We start from the raw sequence: 25,568 nt of genomic DNA, 5'->3' as shown, positions 1-25,568 counted from the left end.
GGCCCGTTCCGGAAAGTAGCAATTTGTCACTTGCCTCGTGCCACAGACCCGTTTGCTCTCGATAGTTGTGCCCGGTTGCTGTGCATCGCTGCACCCGTTTGTCGGGATGCATGACAAGCGCCCTGGTTGATGATTTATTGTTTCCTCTAATGCTTCGCATTGATGCGCTCGTTGGCGGGTTGCCAAGGGAGAGGTGCCGGAGGGGTATTCTCGATGATTGGGATCGGACGGATTTATGAAAGAGGGTAAATTATGGACGCTGGTGGTGAGTCTTGCTAACCCTGAGGGGGAATTGAGCTCCATCAATATGGATTATCGTTCGAACATAAACATCTCGACACATGCCACGGGTAAGGGGGGGGGGGTCCGATTTCTGAGAGACTTGTTTAGTGCACAGATAAGTAAGTTGGTGACGTGTACTAGGAGCTATTTATAACGACAAAATATGATTTAAGTGGATTGATAGTAGATTCCTGGTCACGGCATCAAATAAAGAATAAAACTAAATGTTTAATAATGCTTCCAAAATTTTCATTCTCCAAAACTTTAAGTTTCTTCTCGTTAAACACCACATGGCGGATGTTTAATTGAAACCAAGCCTAGGGACAGCTTTAAAAAATCGAGTAAACGAATTCAGAAATTCCTCTCTGCCAGTATGTGAAATTTTAATTTTCCAATCAATGCCACAAAAGCCCCGAAAGGCATGTAGCTTTAGCCGAGCTTTCGCATCCTTTGATCCTCATTCGCCCTTTGGCTTGGCTTATTGTTTAGCATTCCTTCTTGTGCAAACGCTGGTCTCGGCAACGCTCAAGACGCGGTCTTTTGCCTCTCGGGGCGACCGGCTTCCAATCGAACATCAAACGAACTGTTGTTGAATTAATGTTTCTTTTCAGCTCAATCGTACGAAAAATCGAGTCATTTGCTTTCGGGCCTCCGAGGCCGAAATTTCGCTTCACCAGTAATAAGAAGGAGGAACGAAAATACGAATAAAAAAGGTTCAGTACGGTTGGAAAACCGGAGCATCTTTTTGGAGGGGTTTGGATTGCCGCTTCACTTGCCGACCAACTGCTAACGTTCGTACGCTTGCAGCAGTGCGTCAATTTATGAGTTTTTCAGGAAACGTTTCTGAACGATGCGGGAGACCAGGAAACGCTTCGGCAGAAGAGCAGCAAAAAGGGAAAACAAAAATCCATTCGGGCCGACAATCGGTCGCCACAGGGACTCTCTTTTGCTTCATTTTTTTTTCGGCCGAGGAAAGGGATTTTGATGATAAATCGTACTATTTCTTTTTCAACAGCACACAAACACACAACGACGGAGGGATTGAGGGGCTGCAAATGGCAGCAACAAGCGGAACCATTCATAACGCTCATTTTCCTTGATCGAGCCTGCGGGGTGTAAGATTGTTGATTCTGAGAGTGTTTGTGTATGTGTACGTGTGCTGTGAAAAGCTGTGAAAAGCTGCTTTTATGTTGCTCATTTGTGTATGTGCCACCACTTTCCATGATTAAACTCGCTTTGTGCTTTACTAAAGGCAAACGACTGCCATGATTGCTGTGGAGCGCTTGAATTGGTGTTCCTTGCCAGCACACTGTTCGGCTATAATCCTTAAGCGCTGGCAATTGTTTGTTTTGTTCAAACGCGATTGCTTGAACGGTGAAATGATGAGCATGATTATCAATTCACAAACGCACACAATGCACATAACACAGGGCTAGTAGTCAAGGTTTGTGCTTAAGGGCAAAAATAACCCATAGTTGTTTGGAAGTGTGTTACAGAAATTAGCTTCTTGTTCTTGGCAAGCCGCTTACTCGAAAGCATATCTTTCGCAAAGTATGTTGCGCACGTCAGAGAGTGCCCCTACTGAAAGTTGAACATCATGAGTGAAATATTTGAAATCATAATCAAAGCTACATTCTGCCCAGGAACTTCTGGTACTCGTGTGATAATTCCGGCAATCTTCCATCCCAACTCATTATACAGCAGAGCATGCTTGTGCCAGCATACGAGCACACACATCGACTACGGTAGAATAATTAGCATTGGAAACGGAATTTGCACCATCCTTGCAGACTCACACAGGCGGGCGTGCGCGTGCCATATGCTACCGCTGGGTTTCGCCCACATCCAGTGCACCGCACTGATGAGCGTAGCATAAAATTTTGCTGCCATGTGCGAAACTCCTCAATTCATCATGGCGTCGGATCCACCGCAAGACGTTCCAGTGCGCTGCACATCTCGGGGGTAAAATATTCCTTACCTCAAGATTGACATGTTAAGCATTTCAAATTCACTCGCTGCTCTTTGGCTCGTCGCTTGGCGCACACCGGGCAGCAAGACATCTTGAGCGTGGTACGGTACGGGGGGAGAGCATGCTGTCATCTTCCTGCCGGTTGAATGGGTGTATGTGTGTGTGTGTTTGTGCTGTGGCCCAAGAGTCGTGTACTTTTTGGTCGGTGAGCATAAGTTTCTCGCTTTAACGGTCTCATTAATAGTTTAACCACTCCCACTGGTACGGCACGGTTGGAGTGATGCTGCAGCCGCGCTAAGTGCACGCGAAAGAGATGAGTTCGTGCTCGTGTTGTCAACTGCGCTGACATACTTGCGGATGGGTAAAGTCAACAAACAGCGACACAACAGCACGGTGGTGTGGCTTGAAGTGCAGAACCCCTGCCCGTATGGCAGCTGCTGTGTGACGATGCAATAAATCTTAGATTCGTAGCAGCATTCACCGGCAGCAGATAGCAACGGCTGCGGTGTAATTGACGGTCGCGCAGAGTTGATGAAGTAGATCGGTGTATGATTCATGGGTTTCGGTAGTTCCGAGCACAGGTTGAAAGAGATTTAAATATGTCGGCTATGATTAAGCAATGCAGCAGAAGAACGAAACATACTTTCACGAGGCTCCAGTGTGGAACAGTTGTTTAAGAAGGCTTAACAATCTACACTGTATATCAGAAATGTGTTTACAATTCTTAGCAAAAGTTTTGAATTTTGTTCCTTTATAGAGTCCCTGGAGCTTTCCCTGGTCTTTGTTTCCAACAAACAACAACTACATTTCCCGAACTGTAACTTGTTTCCAGTGTCCAACGCAGCAGTTGTTCTCGTATTATTTATGTTCAATTATGCGTTTCTGCAAGAGCCACTCGTGTGTAGCACCACCGGCATTGGGAAAGAAATAATCAAACCCATGTTCGTTACAGTGTCCCAGATGCACTGGCCGCTGTTTCTCACATCGTCGGTGACTCGGTGCACAGTAAGTGCAACTCGTGCATTTTCGCGAAACATACTCGCGGCAGCCCTTATTGTCCCCATACGAGATGACCGAATCAACCGTACCATCACGCTGGTGGTACCGTACTTGTTATCCGTGTGGATATGGTATGTGCTTGTGTGGACGTTTCGACAACCGGTTTGAAACTCTGCTTGCCTTTGCAGTGGATGGTCGACCGAACAGCGGATGGGCTGCTTTTGACAGTCAGCAGCAACAGATGGCCTTTCCGAAATGGAGGGCCAGTTCTGCAGTGAATCGAGAAACAACGACATGTCTGCCATTGCAATGTCAGGCGGATTTTGTAAGGTAAGCATAAACTGCAAAAATAAGCTTTACTATAACAGCGTTGAACAGGAAACCGGTTTGATACAGCAATAACGTGTTATGATCTTTTGACATTCATCCAAAAATTTTACAAAAGATCTTTGGACATCTATCATTTTTTTATTTCACTAACAATTAATTATTGATTCTACATATTTTAGGAACAGTCTCACGATTTCTCACATATATTTATATCGTACAACTATTGTGGCCATATCTTTGTTGGCGAATCTTTCCCTTTCCACTAGAAACAAAAGTAAAAAAAAAATCACAAATTTTAATACATTCACAACAGCAAGAATTTCGAATCTTATGCGTTAGAAAACTCTGGTTTTTAAAATCAGGAAACAAAATAAATTCTCGGGGAAACCCTATAGTCAACACGTAAACTATAAACACAAATCATTTTCAAAATCCCCCGGAATAGGATTGCGTAAATTTCATAAAATCCATACACTATTATTAATGAACAACGATGTAAATGATCATTCCACGGCTGTGTGTTTCATGTGTTGGTAAATGTGTTCGTTATGTTACTTCCACGATATGGTTACTGCGGAAGTTCACGTAGCCATCGGGCTTCCGGGATTGGTTGTTACGTTTTACGACGTGATTATAAATATTGGAAGCGATCGAGCACGAAGTAAATCGTTTTATGTCGGCAGAGTTATTCGATCTCATTAAATTGAATGAACGGTTCAGATTGCTTGCACAAATTACCAGCCACAAATCATCTGTGCCGTCCCAATTTCCAAAGCAAAAACCTGTTCTCAGTTCAATTTTTGTTGATGCTCATCTGTAAGCGACAGCGAAACATGGAAAACAAATCAACGAACGCATCATAGCTGTTGTCCCTCGTATAGGTTAGAGGAAAAACAATTTTCTTTTCCTCGCCCACCTGATAAGACACTGACACCACTGCGAAGCAACGTGCAAGGCTTTAAAAAAGCAAAAAAAAAATGGAAAGCTCACTGAAAGCATCAAATCAGTTCCGAGCAAAGTTCATATCCCAGCGGCACCCGAGCCCCAGTGGCAGCGGCCCGGTTCAAATTTTGAAGGTTCACAACGCCCACCCTCAAACGCTGCTTGCCGAACATGCGTCCGTCCCATAGCAATGGGAAGGGATGCGTGGAATCAAGGACACACACGGCACGAGCAGCGATAATGTTGATGTTAGTTTCGCTGAAAGGATTTCGCCTTTTAAGACCGTCGGGGGACCGTCGGTCCCGCGCACGGCAAGGCGCACCGCTTTGTGCTTTGTTGAAAAGTGAAGACGCTAACATGCCTTCCGTGTTCGGCCTGATCGTGTGTCGAAAGGATTCGCACCGTGTGCGTGCACCGTTGTTCAGACTGCGTGATGCTGATGGTTAAAATCATTATGATTCAGCCGTTTTTCAGGCGTTTTTCTTTATGTGCTCTCTGGGACGGGCACACAGCACTGCCTGCCGGCCGAGCGGTTCACAGCAGCGGAAAATAAGGAAAGAACGGTAGCGCGCTCGAGTCACGTAAAGGGAAGTAAACCTTTAATCAATCTTATCTGAGCTAATTTATTTCCATTTTTCATAGCATTCTGAGCGACCGTGAATGGCTTGAAACGCAAGAGTGAATTAATTCCCTTTTCCCGGGCTCGCACCTGTACGCATTGCGGATTCGTAAACTGTCGAAATTGTGCACAACAGCAAGCGACGAAAACCAGTCGAGAGTGGACAAAAGATAGCTAGCGAAAGTGGAAGAAAGTAAGAACACAGCATGATAAGAAAAGCCCCATTTCACGTGACGTTCCGATCCGCTCCGAAGCCATTAATCCGCTCTAACTACATTTACTTTTCAAATCGCACGAGCAACCGGCAGCTCGGTTCGTGTTTGATAATGATGGGCTTTGGGTTGTATTTCCCGGAGAACTCCGATATACCAGCTTAACGACCTCGGCCTCGACGGGGTGTCTCGATAGGTCGTTGTTTGGAGTGAAAAGTAAAAACAAGCATTAAAAAGGGAAGGAGGCATAGGTGAGCTTTTGCTACTCTTTTTCAACGACGGAAATGGATCACCAACCTAACCCGCAACCCGCTGATTGATGGCAAAACAGAGCGCCACCACCACCCTCGGGCGTGGAAATTGTGTGCGAGGGAAGGTGAGAGAAATAATTAATATTCAGCAGCACCTTTGCGTGATCCCACTGGGGAAGCACCCCGAACAGCTTACCCGAGCCGGTGCCCGATAAAAAGTGTCCTAAATCTTGGTACCGTTCCAGAATCATTAACGGTTTCGAGGTTTTTTTCTGTTTTTCGGGAGGCACCGGTGTACGCTTGCTTCTCAGTAATTAACGATATTTCGCTTGTGCTAATTAGTGGAAACAAAGCAGCATTAGCATTTCTGGCAGACGGGGGTGGGGGGCGTGCTACTGATAGGGTGAAATCACTGCCCAACGGGAGTGGCAGTTAATATTTGCAATAATTTAATTCTGTTGCTTGAAATGGCTTGCTAAATTAAGAGCGTGATAGTATGGAGGTGCTAGAGTTCAACTTGTGGCGGTGAAAAACCAAATGCTTCAGAAAAGTGGATTAAGATTTTTCGTGCATTAATATTCAATTGAGGAAGATTACGAGTATGAGGCAGTTCCGTAGTAAATTCGTCAACTCGAATGACTCAATAACACGCCCGTAATGGGTTCAAGCCCGGAATGGACCATGTCCCCATACGTAGGAATGATTATCCGGCTACGTGGTATTGAATAAAGTCTTGAAAGCCTGTATAGGTCCGCATGTCCGCGTAGCACGTTTACGCCAAATAAAACGTGTATGGAATAAATTTAATGTTAATTTAAGCAAAAGTGATTGATTGATACTATTTTTAACAGTTTAATCAGTGTTCCAACTCAGGCACACATCGGATTCTAAGAATGTATTCAATTTGCATACAGGCTTATGATATACATTTTATAAAATTAGTTTATTGAGAGTAGAGTAAATAAAATAGTTTTATGTTAGGACTGTACTTTAAATTATTTGAATGAATGACTGCTTGAGAGTATCGTTTCATCAAGGTATGAAGACTTTTACAACGTGAGAATATTAGATTTTAGGCTACTTTTGGAAGAATGTTTTTTTTTATAAATTAGCTTTTTTCGTTTTTCGTGTTAAGAACACATATCTTTATGGCTTGAAACTCACAATTGCATGCAAGCACTATTTCACACCTAGCTATATGTTAGGTTTAGAGTTTTCAAGCATTAGGGGAAAGCGGGGCAAAATGGGCATGTTAAGAAGTTTACTGAATATTCCTTTGCCACAAAACACAAATTTTCTTTCATTATTGTATGCCTCCACCATTTATCTATGGATGAAAATTGTCACATAGAATGAAAACAACTTAAAAACATGAAAACAGTGTAAAATAAAAGTTGATGTTTTACCAGAAGCTATTTTGACACGCGGGGTAAAATGAGCATAGCCCAGGGGCAAAATGGGCATATGTAAACAAACTGTGAAACGTCAAACCTTCTTCTTCTTCTTTGGTTCAACAACCGATGTCGGTCAAGGCCTGCCTGCACCCACTTGTGGGCTTGGTTTTCAGTGACTAATTGATTCCCCCCCATTGCAGGATAGTCAGTCCTACGTATCGCGGCGCGGTCTATTTGGGGATTGAACCCATGACGGGCATGTTGTTAAGTCGTACGAGTTGACGACTGTACTACGAGACCGGCTACGTCAAACCACTGGGGCAATATGGGCCACAACAACTGCGCTTAGGTAATGGTCTATGCTTTTGCGCTTGTTTCGTGAAATGTATTTTTGCTGTTCAGGAAAGCCCTTAAAAATCTTCGAAAATTATGTTATTGAAATTAAAACAGTTTTTACAAGTTTTAATCTACAAAATCGTGTCTTTTGAAGCTGTGCCTGTTATCATTATTGTGGCGACAAATACAACACCATAGCCACCATATGTCAAAAGCATCGGTCCATTTTGCCCCAAGCGTAACTACCTATTTTGCCCCACGTGAAGCATTTTTGTATTTTTTGTTATATGAGTAAAAATAAGCATTCAATCGCCTTGCTTTCTTCAGACAAATTGTATAGAAATATCATATCTTTAAAAATATATTATGTAAAACTTCCAAGCATCCTTGTGACACTGGTTTAAGCTTATTTTCGAAGTAGCAAAAATTACATCAATATGCTACTAAACCTTACTATGCATTTTTCTTAGTTATTTGTTATGTAAGGGTTATGAAACATACATGGTGTTCATAGAACACTCAAATGAAAACAATTTGAGCATTGGGAAGTATTTTTGTAGTGAAATAATGCTTAAATAGAGGGTGCTTATTTTGCCCCACATGCCCATTTTGCCCCGCTTTCCCTTACGTCTGAATTCATTCATCATGCTGGTAAACAATTTTTCTTAAACCCAAGCTTTTCGAAACACAATCTTTATTGTACAACATCATTGGTAGCCGATTTTGATATCCAGTTTTCCAATTAGAAGTTCTCTATGTCTGTATCATTTTTACTGGAAATAAAAAATATGTTTGCCAATCTGGAGATTTAATCGAATTCAACTAATTGTCATTAAGATTCGCCGGTCTGCTTCAAGCAAACAAAAACCTACCACTTATGCTAGCAAACAGCAACCAATTATGAAAGCTGTCTATTATGTTCCATCCCAGGTAAACATTATCAAACAACAATTTTCAGCAAACGCATAGAGTAAAATGAAAAAAAGCGTAATAAAACAAACCTCATAAAAATGTCACACAGCTTGAAGTTGACAACTGATCGTTTTTCTGCACCATTTTCCACGCTATTACGCACAGGCGTTAATGCCGGGCGGCTAATGATCGTGTACCGGTGCTCGACCGTATAACGATCCCAAACGAACGAATAATTTAAACAAACTTCTTCGGCCCAATAGCCTGTTTACGAGGCAATTGTGCGTCCGTGATGCTGCGGGACGACACCGTGTAGCAAATGGCACCGAGCAATAATTATATCTTCTTTATCATCGTATGGCCACGGTGCGAACGCTCCACTCTCACGTCGTGGGACAAGTGGGCGAACGCGGCGCGACACGTATACCGTGAAACATAATCTCGAAAACCACATTCGATTATGTTAATGGGCAATATAGCGAATATTGACGTGCTGTTCGATACCGTTCGAGTGGGAAAGTGGATGAACGGGAGGATGGGATGAGTGGAGCAACGGGACAGCGAGGGAAGTCACGCAGACATCAGATCAAAAAGACGGGCTAAGAAGGGTAGGAGCGTAGGGTGTACATCTCACTTCCTTGCGTTCACTTTTGATACGAAGCTACGAGACCATCAAATCAAAATGAACGGGAAACGAGTGTCTCCTACTTATGGGGAAAAAATGCGGAAAAAGAGAAAGAAAGGATGGCAAATATGGAAGACACCATTTCCCTAACCGCAAATCACCCTCATCATCTCTCTCACTCCCACACACACATGCACGAGTTTGAAGATAGTCGATCATCGACGAACGGATGCTGAGCCTCACACACACATTTCGCCACGGAAATCACGTCCGAATCGTCTCCGGCGGCTTGCGGACGGCCGCACGAGATGGATGCCGCACCGTTCCATAGTAATGTCGTCGGATGTCTCGTGTCCTTCCGGGAATGTCACACCGGGTGCAGCACGCGGCGCCAGAAATAGGATACGATTCACCATTCCCTTTGCGCTCTTCTCTTTCTAGCATTCGCTTTCCCTTGATTGCTTTGTTTAATGTCTTTCGGATTTCTTCCGGGACGGCAAATGGGAAGCTTACTTTATCCGACCTCCGGAAGCAATGCTAGCAATGCTGATGAGCTGGGGAAAAGGTTCTGGCAGAGGGTATCGGTATGCTTCGCTCACACGTTCGCTTTTCGATGCGGACGATTGGCGCGGAGGATTCGATTGAATCGCAGGCAAGGCACGGGACCGCTTCCAAAACGTGTAAGAAGCGTGAGAAGAAACGGGAACAAAGGAGTTTGGAGCGATCCTTGGAAAGGTGCGTGCGGCACACGCTGCCGACTGACAATCGATGGGGCAATTTATCTTTCTAAATGGCAGTGCGACCTCCATTTGGGTCAATATGTCGTCCGGGCAACATCCCGAGTGCAGCCACGAAATGGTCGTGTATTTTTTGTGTATTAAGGTTAGGATCGCCGGTTCGTTCTCGTTGTTTTTCCTCTAAGCTAATCTTACACACTGCTTCAATTTCACTCAAGCTTGCCTTCGGGACCTTCTGCTTTGTGCACGGCACACACACACAGCATGGAGCCATTTTATAGGAATTGTTTTACGACCAGTAACTTCTTTCCGGGCCCTAACTTCCCGATTAAGCCATCGCCAGCAAGGCATACATCTTTCCGGTATCGTTATCGTAATTTATTAGCCCACTCGGCGGCTGCAATTGACTGCGCTGGTAAAGCGCACGGACGGCCTGGTATATCGGCAACAGTGTTGCTGTGCCCTCTCCCGGTAGCCAACTTTCAAGGGTAATGGTCAGTGAAATTGTAATTGCTGTTTCTTGGCCTACTGCTTCACCTCTGCCCGCCCCCCCGTGCGAGCGTGCCGATGACAGGAAAATCCGCGCTGCGCTGTGCACGCAGCTTTCCCTTAACCAAGGTGGCGGAAAGTGTAGCCCGGCCGGGGTAAGCTGAGATGAGCTGTCACAAAGTGTGCTAAATGAGGCCGAATTAATTGTACCCGTGTCCGGTTCGGCAAGTCATCTTGCTGCAACAACAGGCGGTGGGGCTTCCACTGCGGTGACGGTGCAAGGTCGTTACGGTAAGGGGCGGGAACGATGTGCGATTGAGCGTTACAATATGTTACCGGTGACTATTATGTTTTGCGGCTGGCGAGACAGCTGAAGATAATGAATTAGTACACTAGTTAGTTCATGTTTTTTTTACGAGACCAATTATTCGAGAAATGATACCCACTACAGACAGCAGCTTCCAGCAGCGTTGGTAATTGATTAAGGATGTAAGACGAAAACTTTACGAGGATAAAGTTATGTTTCATCTCATAATAATAATTTATATTCATTGCTATAATGCAAATGAGTCGGTCCAGCTATGATTGAAACTGAAAGATTTGTAGCCTGAAGACTCCAGCCGGCATTACTGCGGAGCCTAATGTTAGTATCTTAATTGACCCAATAGCAGATTACATAAATCAGATAGTTCGGTATTGCGTATGCTCAAAAGATAAGCTTCGTATTCTGAATTACCTTTGATATCAGTACTGCAACCGAGCGTAAAGCTTATCTCGATCGTTTGCGTTATTTGAGCAATAGAATACGCTACGCATAGGATTCCGAGAATTATCTTCACGGAAGCCACCCTTGTTCAGCGATAAGAAACCGGTCACTGAATCGAAATAACCGGATTTTGATTGCTTTACGCAACATCAATTAAAAGTGCAATGAAAGTGATAAGAAACTCGACACAAATGAGTGTATTATCAAGCTTGAGTTACATAACTGAACATTAGTGTTCAGACACTGAGCCGTCGATTAAACAACAATCGATAAGCCACACAACTGCTGCACAAACATAAGCACAATTCGCAGAAAGAAATATTGTGCCATCCTTTGCCATGCCAATAAACCATGCTTTGTTCAACATAATTTCCAATATTTCCCATCACTATTTCCCATGCACAGCTTTTTTTCTTCAAATTCTCTCTTATTGTTATGCTATGGTTGAACTATTTTCTCTGCTCATTTTTCCGCCCCAATGTGTGTGCGGTGCTTTTGTGCTTCGTTCGAAACTTTTTAAATTTGTATGATGTTCACGCACGAACCCAGTGTCCCACAGCGGGTCGCCGCCACGCTGCCGCAGCCATAATGATGTTTTATGACTGTTGGCTATCAAATTTATGCTTTTGTTCACACCCATCCATCCCCCACACAGACGGATGTTGAGCGGGCGCTGTCGACATGCATCGACTTCCCCGCTCCCCTCTCCACAGCCCACTGTTGTGGGAAAACTTTTTGGTTTTTCACATTCTTTTTGCGACGACGAGGACGACGATGCTTGACCCACCCTTAAGCCCGCCACAATACGATCCGGCTCACGGTTCTGAAACCTGGGCGCTTCTAATAACGGGTGGCTGGTTGCTGATGCTTCTATGTGTGTGTGTGTGTGTGTGTGCAAAACTGGTGAAAAGAATGGCGACCTATAACACCCAGACTCGGGGCCCCGGGTGCATGCTTTTTCTTTGTTAAGGTCGTTTCGTGCGCCGGGGTGTGTCCGATGGACGCGGTTACAAACGAGAAAAAGAGAGCGAAGGATGCCACAAAAACAGAGCACACACTCACACACATACAAATCGTAATATTAGAAAGACGTTTGCCAGACGGTGTGGCAGTGATAAATATCGTGACTGCACACGCCCGGCTGTTGATAAAATGGTTCCTATTATTAATTTTTAAAAAGCACCCAATAGAATTGGCGTTAGGGATGAAACTACGCCGAAAAGAGAGAGAGAGAGAGAGACAGCAGTTTGGAGTGAAGAAAATATGGAACAGCACTGACCCTATCAGTTAGACGGACTCACCAAGCGAAAAAATGTATTACTTTTTAGCTTTGGTATGTTTCACGTTGGTGATATAATATCCAAATTGCGTTCCCAAAGCATGAAGTAAACACATTATAAGGATTTGTAAATAAACAACATAAAAACTCACCTTATTTATACGGTTAATGAAACCTGGAAAGAAACAACAAAGAGCTTTTAGTGGCATAGTTAGGAATGGTTTTGTTTGACACACAACGGCAATAAAAAGTGCCCCCCTCGGGAAATCATGACATTAAAACAAAATTCATCATTTAAAACTAGCCTAGCGGATCCGTTGATAAACTACCGCACGGAGTCCCGTAATTAAACCGCGTTGACAAACATCATAAAAAAGGGTCATTGCTATTTGTCGGGATGCGCTAGTAAAATCCACTGATATCTCCCAAAGGCGTTATAAATTGGCCATTGGTCTGTCAAACAGTCCGCTCCGAGCACAAAAAATAACAAATATCTCCTAAAAAAACACACGCCCTAACAAAGCCATAGCGTACTGTGTCTCGCCGGTAGATTGGCAATCGGAAAGTTTAACCCTTTTCGATCCATTTTGGTGAAACGTTGCTATCATGAAACGTAAAACAAAATAAAAATGCTTTGATAAAATGGGGGGTGGAAAGGCGTCAGAACATACCATAAATCTTGTTGGAAAAAAACTGCAAATCCTTTCGCCTTATACGCTCTGGCAGCTTCCTTCCACCATCTGCGTCCCTATCCCTTGCGCCATTGTAGCAAACAAATACATCTTCACGCAAATTCTCACTTCCGAGCCGCACTTGAACGTCCCGCCAGACTCTAATCTTGTGTACCCCCACCTTTGCGGCACCAGCGGGTGTGTTTGTTGAACACTTCCCGCACACACACACACACACACTCTTTCTCTCCTTTCTGCAGAGTGAAGAGCTTTTCACTTTTTACCAGCTATTTAACGAGGCTCTTCGTTTAAATCTTGAAAGCTCAGCTCGAAAGATCGAGTGGGATAAGATATAAACCCCCTCTCGACCAACTAGAACGCGTCAGCGGCTGGCAGAGGAACAGCCTGGGACAGCCTGGGACAACGGCAAGCCAACCGACCAACCGACCGGAGCTCTTCAGTTGACAGTGAGTGGTTGTTTATCCCTTGTGCTTTTCCTCTGTTACACTCTTCCACTCTAAACGCCACCGTGCGTGACACGGGCGGAAAGAAAACATGTTTTCCAAACCGAACAGAGGATAGCAGACACATACACACACATATACACACATATTCACCTGTATGTTTCGCCTTTTCACCGGTTTGCGGGGATTAATGCACGGTGGGATTTCTTGCGAAGTCATCGGGCTGTTGTTGTTTTCTAAGCCGAAAAGATATTCCATCTTTATCAATCATATCAGTTCCGAAACAGTCTTACAGGCGCGGTGCACGCTTTTGTCAAAGTCTTTGTTTTGTATCGGAGTTTAGCAGCGACAGAGTCAAGGACATGAACAGTATTTTTGTACTTTTCCATCCATAGACGAACCGGTGAGTTGGAGAATATTGAACATTCGTTCTTTTCCCTTGAGTAGTTCCCAAAGGGATTTCGGGGTACGTTTCTCCCCTTCCATTGGAGGGCGATGAGTTGGAGAAATTCGGGTCAAGCACTGAGTGGTTTTGGTACTTGGTAATGATTTTAAACTCACAACGGAGACAGTTGAAAAAGTAAGTTTCAAACCCACTTAGAGAAGGTGCAATTGGAGCAGTTTTGCTGTGATTTTTAAAAGCTTTTGAGCGTTTCTATAATTCACATGAGCTTAATTGAATAGCATAGAAAAAGATTTTTAACATTTTGTTGAGGAAATCGTATTCCGTTTAGCATACGTGCGCGCGAGAGAGAGAGAGAAGGAGAGAGAGAGGGAACTTAATCGTTGTCGCCGTGCGCTGCTCGACGAGAGAGCGCTACGCGCTGACCGAGAGAATTCTTATCAGCTTAATCAGTCGCGTTCTGAACTCTGACCCGATCGGTAGCGTTCTGATCCCCATACCAACAGGTCGCGTTTTGACCTCAGACCCAAAAGGTTGCGTTCTGACCAATCTGTTCTAAAGTGAAATAAACTTGTGAATTAACAACATCTTACAAACATATACAGTGTTCGGACAATTAAAAGTGCATATCACATCTAACCCCAAATCCCCCACACATTTCACAATTTAATTTGTTCATACAAACTTTAAACACTGTTTTCTAGCATTTCCGTATAACAATGTTTCGATAGAACTCATTAGACCTTTTAAAAGGAAGCTTTTCAATAACACGTTTTGCTTTCACTAATGAATTTCTCGGTACGCCGGAGAAAAACAATTAAACTGTCTACCTCGTAATTTAGCTAAAGCCAGCCAACCTGCCGTAAGAGATCGTGCCCACAGCACAGTAAGCCTGCATCACGCGTGACACACTAAGCTCCGCTTCTTTGCTGGGAAGCTTTAGCACAGGGCGGCCCACAATCCACACACGCACGTACGGGAGGAGGAGCAAGCAATGATAGCCCGCTCAAAAGCGCTTACTTTGGTTAATCTTTTCCAGTAACTCAAGAATCGTGGGAGTGTCCAGTGGTGCTGCGGACGGAGCATTGCAGTCTTCAACAGTTTTGCTACTATAAAAGGCAGTTGTCTGGCGACGGTACTTTTCAACGATTCCTGTCAAGTCGGTGGCTTAGCGCTGCTGCGGCTGCACCGTAAAGCGAGCCGGGGGTTTTGTCTTTTTCATCAATCACACACGCACGCATAAGCTGGTGCGCAGAAAAGGAAGATTATGCGGAACGTAAAGGGCGGAACAGAATTATGAATAATGAAATGTTGCTGAAGGTGTGACAGCTAAGAATGACATGACGCTTGGCGGAAACAAGGACACTATAGCAGTTAACGTTTAAAGATCCTACCGGAACGGGCATTGCAGGTAGATGGTTTTGTGATTTTACAGCAATCTATAAGTTGAGTTCTTGTTGGGATATTTAAACTCTAAAAACTGCAAAATTTAATTTTTAATTGTGCTCTCCCGATAGGAAAACCTCTATTAAAACTTTCCTGCAAAGTCTATCACACCCCCTTTCGGGGGAAGCGCACTGCAATCAGCTTGTTAACGAACTGACATTATGCTTATTATCTGCAATCGACCAACTTATCCACCACCACCCAATTTGCTTGTCACAATTTTGCAGCCTGCATGTTCGTAAAGCCCCACAGCAAGAACTGCGGAGGATTGTCAATGAGACACAGTTGTAATTTCTGCAAGCCCGGCTTTCCGGCTGGACGCACATGGAAACGAGCGTTAATCGCGCCGCCGCTGGAAGTCTCGTCCGGAGCATAATAAAAAGTTTTAATCTTCGATGCGGTAAAACTTTGCATCAAGTTCGATGGCCAACACTCCGACATACACACAAATACACACACACACGGGTGGTGATCGAGAGCGGTAGGATGGAGTGAAAAAGTTTCTTCGCCCCGTTCCGACGCGTCCGATCCAACCGACACCAAAACTTGGCCGTGCGAACTTTCAAACAGGATTTCATATTTGACATCCCTCCGCCACACCGTCAAGTCACCGAAGGCTGGCTAGGAGGAAAACTCGTCCCGTTCCGATTTATTACAAGCAAATAAGAGCTGCAGTATGGAGGGAGCGAAAAGCTATCTCGAACTGCTATCGAGAGAGTTCGGCTGATTCTTTAATTTATAAGACGTCTTTTGCTGGGGAATTTGTAGCATTACGCTAAATTTGTAGCCCCACAAGGCTCGGAGTCTGTAGCGGCGTTCGGAAAAGGTTCGAACTTCTCGCTCGACAGGATCGGTCGGGTAAGAAACACAAAAACTAGCCAACCAAACCATACCCAAACACATACAAACACGGTAACCAAGAACCAGTACGGCTTTGAAGGGCGCTCTGGTAAGCGTGTGGTTATGTAGCGTTTGCGTAGCCCGCTGAAGACTGGATCAATACCGGGTCGAAGCGAGACTTAATTTGTCGTACAGTAGATTAAACGAAGCTTCGGGGAATCTTTTCCCCTGCCGGACGGGGAGACTTTTTGGTTTGATGCTTTGGTTTTCGATCTTTGGATGTTGCAAGATTGTGTGTGTGTATGTGAGGCAAAAGTTTCATTTCTGGGAACAAATTACAAGGCATCCAGCAGAAAAAGAAAAGCCACGTCTAAAGCATCGTTTGTTGAAAGCAGTTCAGTAATGAAATTTTTCTTCGCTGAGCATTTTCTTTTCCTCAATATGTTATTCTTTTTGTTTACTTTAGCAATTTTTTCATATGGTTTGAGTTGAAAGTCGATCAAGCGTGTAATTCGATGCATTGCTATCGTGAGAGATTTATTTGTTTGTTGTTGTTTGGTTATAGAAGTCTCTTTTCTTTTAGTGGAATTGCCAATTAAAAGGATCATTATACTTGAATTGAAATTTGAGTTCCATCATAGAGTTTCTCAGGGATTTTCATATTTTTGGGGCACTTTCTTGACTATTTCTAGAGAATTGAGCTTTATGTGACGAAAATTGGACTCTATTGTACCCTGTTTGACAAATCCTTTAGGAATTCCCCATATGACTGTACGAAAAGGGTGCTTTTGAGTCTAATTTCGATCACAAAAAGTTAATTTACGAGAACTCCTGAAAACCCCTATATCGAGCACCGATAGAAATTTTCATAAATGCAGAATTTATTTTCTTAACATACCTCCTTACGACCTCCTATTGCAAATATGGCCAAGAGGGCAAACAATATTCAATACATCGTATACTTTTTAATGTTTTCCTTTCAGTCGAACAAGCGACTTGTAGATTGTACATTAACAATTCGATCGCTTGCGTATAACCTTCGCTACGATTAAAACCCGCTCTCCTTAATGCTGTGCTGTGTTGCTTGCGCATTTCAAATTAATTGATTATCGGTTTCCCATTTGCCACCCGATCGTGACAATATTCATGAGCCGTTAGTAATGTTTCTACAACAACGTCCACCGCGGGTCATGTATTTTAATGCTTTCACTGCTTTGCTCGCGCGCTGGGCAAAATAAATACTGCTCGCTGTCGCCTAGTGCCGCCACCCGGAGCCACGATCGCTCCGTTCGTTACTTCTTCCTCTCCCTCTTTTCTGCTTCATATTTAATTTTGCACCGATGCCAAAGGATGACTTTGAAAGAAGAAAAAACGAATTGAAAAGCAAAAAAAAAGATGGCACCATTCCAGGACGTTAGAGAGCGCCACCCCGGGCGCACTGATTCAGTTACGCTTCATTTCCATTCGATGTGACTTAATTAATATTCATGAATCGTTACACGTTTATTATTCCACCGTTTCGCTTGCCACGTGCAGGCGGACGGATTCGCATCGACAAGGAAGTGGCTGCTTTCCCGATCCACTCCGAAGCTCTCCCTCTCTAGAGAAGGGACCAACCGATCGGAGATAAGAAGCATCGAGCAGTAGTACATGGGGATGAGGTAGTACGCTATGTTTTGTTTGTTCAATTTTATTTAGTACTTCGCAATCAACTGCGCCGGTCCAGTGGTGAATTTGCTCGATCCAGGTTGCAACGTATAGAAATACACACACAAACACACCTACACATATCCAACCCCTCCCCAGTGCTCGTTGATTTGGAATCGGGAGGTTTTTTTTTATTGAAATAAATTGTGTATGAGTTGAATTTTGATTGCGCTTCAGCGTTCCGGAGTTCGGTAATCCGCATCGAACGAGTGTGAAAAATGAACCCGGAAAAGGTTGCCCTTTTTGTGCAGCTCGGTCAAACGGTGCGGGAAAGCATTCGATTCCGGAAGCAATCCAACAAATAATTAGCTTTCCATAACTCATCGGCAAGGAAGACAAATTACGTCCATCAATCAACGTCTGCCGCGTTCGCCCCGGGCCTGAGCTCCAGGTTTGTTTAGGGCGCTGGGCGTACCACCCATGAAAAATGCAATCAATTATCGAATAATAAACTTTAATGGTTTACGGTACGGGATTGGAGGGTAGAATTCGTTTAGGGCTTGTTGTGATTTAAAAAAATGAGGGAAAAAGCATCACTTTGATGGCAATGGGGGGCATTGATTGAAAAATGCTGGGTTCATCCTCGGTAAGGGAGCAGCAAATCCTGTTTCAACTTTGTTTAGGTCTTTGAATTAAATATGTCTTTTTATGTTTATCATCGTAATCCACAGCATGGAAAATGTAATCATACTTTATTTCAACGTTGAAAAAGGGAAGACAGAAGCATGCATCATCAGCATAAGTTAATTGCTTTTTCTGAAATTCGATCAAGCCAATCAACCTGTTCTTCCCTTGCTTTCTATACGACTGATTGGTTTAAAACCACACCGGACAGATGAATTAGCTGATTCAACGATTTCCCAAATCCCTACATTCCTCACCTGCCCCATGTTTCGAGGTCCCCATTTGCCATACTTGTAGACTTCCTGCTGCGGGGCGGTTTTGTTCTTCAACCACAGGACTCACTGGTGGATTTAATCGAAAAGAGAAAAAAAACAAAACATCGACAAAAAAAAACCGTCCGAGAACCTAACTCCTTCGGGAGTTTGAAACCGAACAGCAACCCCGACACATGTGGGGTTGAATATTTTATGTCATTTATCGATTGGCCGACCGCACTGGCCGTTATATTTATCGACCTATATAACCAATCGCAGGCAAGGCTATTTCCAGTGTGCACAGTTTGTGCCGCAACGTTCTGGAAGCGACCACACATACACACACATCCACAAAACGCAACAACTCTTGGTGGTGGTGGTGGTGGTTGTTGTTGATGTTGTTGGTGAGCGGACGATTTTACGATCGCTCCGTTGTGGCACCGTGGGAGGGTCCACACACAAAAACCGGTGGAATGAATTGAAAATGACGGTTTCGGATTTTGAGACGGCGAGGAAAAAGGACATTTCGGAGCTCGGGCGCACAAACCTGTGTCTATTTTTATGGTGCCGGCCAGGCCAGCGGACATGCGGCACACAGCGCACAAGGTGACGCGCTCCTTCGGTGATGATATTTTAGATTTCACCATTTCCACTCCTTTCTACATCAGTCCTTTCTAGGGAAGAATGTGACATAGGCCGTTGCGAGACGCACCTGAAAATTCGCTTTTCTGCTTCGAACATCAACATTCCGCTGTTCGCCCCATGAGGTGGCGCAAAAGCGTACAAAAAGCGAAAAAAACAACGCAATCCCAAAAAGGACGTAACGATTTATTGAACAGGTTGCCGCTCTCCAGTGCTTTGAGTTTTGATGCACTGACCCCGATGAGTACGCGCCATTATCCCTTTGTGTGAGTGAAATTTCAAACCTTCCACCCCCCAACCACCCCACTGTGCGGGGCGCGCATCAGGTATTACGCGTGGAATGGAATCGTCATAAATAGCGAAGTAATTTATTCATGCCCCCGAAAAAGGTGAACGGCAAAACTGAAAGGATATGTCATACCGATCTGTTTCCCCGATTCTGCTGCCCTTCCACGCATGATGTGCCACGGCGGGGTGTTTCGGGCTTGCCGGATGCCTTCATAAACTTTTCCGAACACATTTCCCACACACACACACACACACACACACACTGACACACGTCGAACGATCTGTGATGATCGATGGGAATGGAGCCAACGCCGGAATGATGGCTGCACTCGAGTGTTTTTTTTATGAATGCCGGACCCAGTGAACGCGGGACGGTCGCTTTGTTCATAATTTAAAAGCTCGCCGGGTTTTGCCGGGGGCTGGTGGGCTTTCGTCGTGCCGTTATAAATATGAAATACTGTTCAATTTGTAACGTTCTAAAATGATTCTAATGCCTTTGAGTTTCTGCCCCACATGCAAGCAATTACTGCCATTTTCGAACAGAGGTACGTTATGATATCGGACGCAAATGAACCGTGCATAATAACGTAGAAGCTTTCGCTGTACCTCACAAAGAGCCTTGCACCGTTTTCGAGTCCAAGTAAATAATTGTTGGAAGCATTTAAACAGTGTTCAATTCAATTCAGTTCTGAACTGCTGATGCTTATTTGAACATTGGTTCTCTAATCAACTCAACATCGTAAGCTTAATTTTTAATCAATAAAATCCCACAGTAACATTATCAAACTCATGTCGAGCATTGTTCAAGCACCTTCTGCCACGGCTACCTAGAACTGGAAAACTTCTGTAAGAGCAAACTCCATCAACTTAATTTGGTATTGCAGTTGAAGAGCTTTTGGTGTAACACACTTTAAAGGATAACACTTGTTTGGTAACAATCAATAAACCTTTAATTTAGAATTTATTTCATTTTTTTCGCTGCTTCGCAACAAAATCGTACCAATATCTTACTAGCACCGGTGCGCCAAGACACAAGTAGAAAGCATTTCCACTTAATCCTACGGTTCATTCACCGTTTCGTTTCGTTCGTGGACCAGAAATTGGCCACTGCTTCACAACGAACTTTTTCGCCCCTTCCAACTACCGATAGCTTCTAGATGCAAGCAAAGCTCGTTCGGTGTTAGTGCTCATAAATCATTCATCTAGGCTAGGTAGGTTTAATGGGGTAAGAAGGAGAGAGAAAGAGAGAGAGTGAGAGAGAGAGAGAGAGAGAGAGAGAGAGAGCAAGGAGGAACGACCTAAGTAGCCATAGCCCAGGAGATTGATGAAAGTGACGAACTGGGCAGGAGAGGAAAAATTAGGAGCAACGGTTTCCTGCTGGCAGCGCGTACCCTTCCCCGGGGGAATTGCATGTTGTACACGCAACAGAAGTAATTACTTTCCAAAAAAAGCATAAAAAAGCAAAAGCAACAACAACGATAAAACACAACGACGTACAACGGAAACAGCTCGAATAAAGAGTGTTTGGAATGTGTAATGGAGCTTGGTGGTGGTACTACTTGGTGTGTGTGTATGTGTGTGGTCGAGGTGAAAGAAGCAAACAAAATCGGACAACAAAAATAGTGCCATGTTGAGCAATAATAGGATTTCGTTTAACCATTTCAACACGAGCGCAAAAGAGAGCAAGTGAGAAACCCCAAGTGCAAGGGCAAAAGATGTTATTGATCCGATCAATCACCTCGCCCCAATGCGCCCCTCCCCCTCTAACGGTGCGGCGCGCAATAAGCGACGAACATCATAATCCAATATGACACCAAACCGGTTCCCCGGTACACCCCGGCCCAAGAGTGTACGCAGACCAAGTGACAGAAATATTAACGGACTGTGCGCTGTCGTGCGAGAATATCCTTATGTGCCCCTCGCACGACCTTTACCCCTTTTGGGTGATATTTGCCAACGTGTGTGTGTGTGTGAAGCAAAAAAGAGGCGAATGTATTAATAGCCAGCTTACATGTTGGTACACACGTACGTCAGGCGTCCGGAACCACGTCCACTGGTGGTCCGGTCCCGGTACCCTTTGGCTTTTACCGAAAGCAATTCGCCATCGCAATGTCGCCACCGAGCTGTCGTCATGCTACTACTGGAAAGCGAAGAGGCAGTATTACCGTCTCCCTGTGCACTGCTTGAGTTTAGCTTGAGGTACCTTCAGCAACAAATCCACACACACACATGAGACACTGCGTGTGAGTCAGCGCTGACGAGAAGCCTCACACGAGTGACCTTCGGCCGCGCCCGCTCATCGGGGCTACAAGTTCAGTGGAAAACTATTGACTGTGGGCAACCTCCTGTGCCGCTGTTTTGTGGGGCATCGTTCTTGAAAGGAATAGAAAGCGGCCAGGTAAGCGGCAAAGAATTTGAAGAATTTAGACACACACGCGCGAGCGACCGTTTGCCGCGGCTGCTGACGGAAGCACTACATCCAGCCGCTTTAACCGCCACCAACTCCACGGTGGGATATTAAGGTGGAAAGCAATAGGCGTGTAAGAAAAAAAAACAAGAGCGAAGCGGAAAAGAAACGCACCTTTTCGCATACTTTACGGCGAGCACGGCGTGGAACACATTTTTCCGCTACAGCTACAAACGTGGAGGATCCGTATGGGTGTGTATGTGTGTGCGGGTGAGTGTGAGTGCATGTAAAGGTATCACATTTTCCGAGGCTGTAGTTTCGATCGATTGAAATTCACCTGCCAACGCCGTTGGCCGTTATGTCTCGGGGAAAAAGCTTTTCCCACTCAAGCTGTCTCTTTCTCTGCTTTGCCCGCTGTCTCACCTTTTCTTTCTACCCGGCAAGCTGATTCGTTTCATCGTCTCTTATTTCAGAGCAAAATTCCTGACCTCCCCTCCTCACTTACCCCCTTCCAGGAACAGGGATCTCCCCTCGTCTTTGATGGCATATTTGCGTGCGATATCGAGCGAGAAGTTTGACATTATGCGACCGGCTTTCCTTTGCCGCTGCTTTCCTTTCTACGCCAAGGTGTGTTGAGTGTTGCGTGTTAAAGGGGTGGGGGAGAGGGTTTCAGTGAGTGAATTTGTTTTGTTTTGGCCGTTTTTTCGTCTTTTTAAGAAACTCGATACGACGCGAGCGCGCCACTTTTCGTGCGCTGTGCTAGCTCTGTCTTGCGAGGTCGAAGGACGGAACGGGCACAAATCAATCAAAAATCCGTGAGGATAGCGCCGGAGCAGTGTTTCTTGTAAATCAAGTTGAATTATTTCATTTCGTGAAGCTACAAGATGGCTGCAGGACTATAGTACATCGGATAGGAATGGATTACGATCTAAGAAATTGTTGGAACAGCATATTTTTGAAGGGTTTAGTTGAAGTATTTCGGTGAGAGATTAACCGTAAATTGAGAGCTTTAAGAAGGGAAGAAAGTGGGAAGTTGTGTTACAGCAGCATGAAACAATTTTTTTGAAATTTTTTCATGCGTGAAGCAGTTCAACACAACCCGGTTTTTTCTTCGTAACATTACGCCTTGTTTAGCAGAACTGACGTGCGTTTGAAAATCCCACAAAACTATCTTACCCATCCAACAACATCCAACCCTTTCCCAACCCTTTCATCGGTCATGCGTCCAGCGGCTGCTAACGGCGATGCAGGTTCTGTGTTTTCTCTTCTTTTTGCATTGTCAAAATTCCATTCCATCACTCACTGTCATACCGGCGTAAGTGAGGCAAACATTTCTACATTTCTTTTGCTCGCTGTATCTAGTTCACCATTCCTTTCGGTCTCGCGAAGGAACTACTACTCAAAAACACACAAAAAAAAACACAAGAAAATATGAGGCAAAAATCCGCTACTTCTTCGCAAACTTCCGGAGCCGAAAACCTCCTGTAAGTAACACACACACACATACACATTTTGCGTGCCGTACATCCTCTCGCATCGGAACGAACCGAGCGATGGTGGTAAAATGGTCGATTTGCTGCCGGCAAAATGGTCGGTGACCGTGGCCATTTGTGTGGCAGACAGTTTGTAAAAATGTGCAGACGTGCAGAGTCAGACACAGCACCACGGATCCGGCGCGAAACGGAACGCTGCTCCACAATGATGAAGTGGCTGTCACGATTGTCGTACGATGGAGCAGCCTGGTCGTTCGGTTCGAGGCATCTACTGCTCCCTTGCCATCGTGTACTGCAGTTGAGTTTACGTTTCAATACCGACCAACAAGCCAGGCCTGTGGCAAGATGAAGCAAAGGCTTCCTTTCTGCTTGGTACGGTGGCACCGAAAACAAAATAGGCCTGCAGTCAGACAGTTGACATCGAGGGGCTGGCTGGCGCAACGGCAGCAGACCCGGGCCAAATCGGAGTCAAACGACTGACGAATGGAAATGAAAAATAAAGGCTCCATCCAGGTGGCAGCCTGCAGCGTCATGCGAATGGATGTACTCCCATGGTCGTCCGGCAGAAGCAAGCAGCGTATGTGGCCATATATGCGGCATTTGGACGTTACGTGAGCATGGTAACAGTTTCGGAAATTGCTTCTATTCTGTTTTTTTGTTTTTTTAGGGGTTTTGACCAAAAATAGTCGATTGAATGTGATAAAAATCGAACAAAATCGAAAAGTTGTTCATTTAAAGAAATTGATTTTTTTTTGAAAATCAGATTACTAAATTTATGACCAGAGTATAAGCTTCTTCTTCTTCTTTGACGTAACAACCGTTGCTGTTAAAGACCTAGCTCTACCACGAACGAACTTGTAAACGAACGGACTTGGCTCTTAGTGACTTAATCGATTATCCATAGCACAATAGTCAGTCCAACGTATTGGGGGAAACGGTCCATACAGGGCTTGAATTCATAACAGGCATGTTATGAAGACGTGCGAGTTGACGACTGTGCCATGGGATTGCTCAGGATATAAGCTTAACAGAAAGTAATCTCAGTTTTATGCTTCTTGTAGCACATAACGGAGAAACCATCTTTTCCATTGTCATCTTGCACATGGGCCTCGTGTTAAGAGATTTAATCGATTTCTTGCAAGCAACCACTCATAACACTACACAGCCAGATTTCTTCTCCCAGGCACGGTAAAACCCTGTACCTGTACGGATTAATAATTTAAGCTATCCATAAAACTTAATTGCCATCCGCTACAGACGCTTCAAACGATACGATAAAAGTTGACTCCGGCGAAGCGTTGAAGGCGTCGGTAGCCATCATGACGCCCTGCGAACGACAACTTAAAGCGTTCCTGTGCAACGTCCTGTAACGCACACCGCTCCCGAATGCCCAAAGCATACCGGGAACCATATTTAGCCTACGGAGCTAAAGTTTCATACGGAATTTAAATTTCGCCCGAAGTTACGCCACCGAAGTTGACCGTTCGTTACATGGAACGATGGAACGATTTTATCTGGAACTGACGCAGTTCGAAAGAGAATTATCGATGTCCATGAATAATCTAGGGCAAGAATGTGATGGCTCCGTCCATCGTCAGTGGACGAGCCACACCGAAACGATGGACAGGTATTAAGAATGCTCAATAATTGAATATCCAGAGCCGATGAGACGCCGATGAGCACGTTTCGTTCCGTTTCTTTGGCAATTAGGATTACTTTGTACGGTACGGAAATTGGAAGATTATTTTCATGACGGTAATCGTATCGGGCATAATGGTGTGTGATGTACAAATGACGGATTTCTCAGTTTTAATTATTCTCACTAAAAGATCGATACAGAAAAAAACAGAACAATTTAAATTAAAAATTGTTTCAAAGCTTTCAATATCAATTTGTCACCCAAAGCGTTCGACCACTTCTTCTTCCAATTGCGCAATTATTTAACCAAACAATAAAGCAAAGATGATAAATGGCACCAGCCACCCGACCTCCCGAACGACCTATTCATCATTCGCCCTCACCCGATGCTGATCGGTCGGGGTTACCCATCCCCCAACGCTGGCCACAACATTTGTCACTTTTGGTCTTGTCATGCGTGAAGATGAAATTGACAGGAGGGAAAATTGAGACCAGGCGACACCGGAGGGAGCACGTGCAGCTTTCCAGTTCAGGTTTGGGAAGCAAGTT

General features: G+C 44.5%; 1 protein-coding gene across 22 annotated transcripts in view; it reads right to left on the bottom strand.

Moving 5' to 3' along the window:
- The window catches only part of LOC1276287 (glutamate-gated chloride channel), a 111,929-nt gene that overhangs the window by 54,035 nt on the left and 32,326 nt on the right, over nt 1-25,568 (bottom strand). For all 22 annotated transcript variants that reach the window (XM_061652198.1, XM_061652197.1, XM_061652195.1 and 19 more), the window contains exon 3: nt 12,295-12,317. The gene's annotated coding sequence lies outside the window, so the exon portion shown is untranslated. The remainder of the gene's footprint in view (nt 1-12,294; nt 12,318-25,568) is intronic.

This window comes from Anopheles gambiae, chromosome 2 (assembly GCF_943734735.2).
Source record: "Anopheles gambiae chromosome 2, idAnoGambNW_F1_1, whole genome shotgun sequence".
NCBI classification, from domain to species: domain Eukaryota; kingdom Metazoa; phylum Arthropoda; class Insecta; order Diptera; family Culicidae; genus Anopheles; species Anopheles gambiae.
Note: the sequence above shows the minus strand (reverse complement) of the source record. Positions and strands in the feature narration are given on the sequence as shown.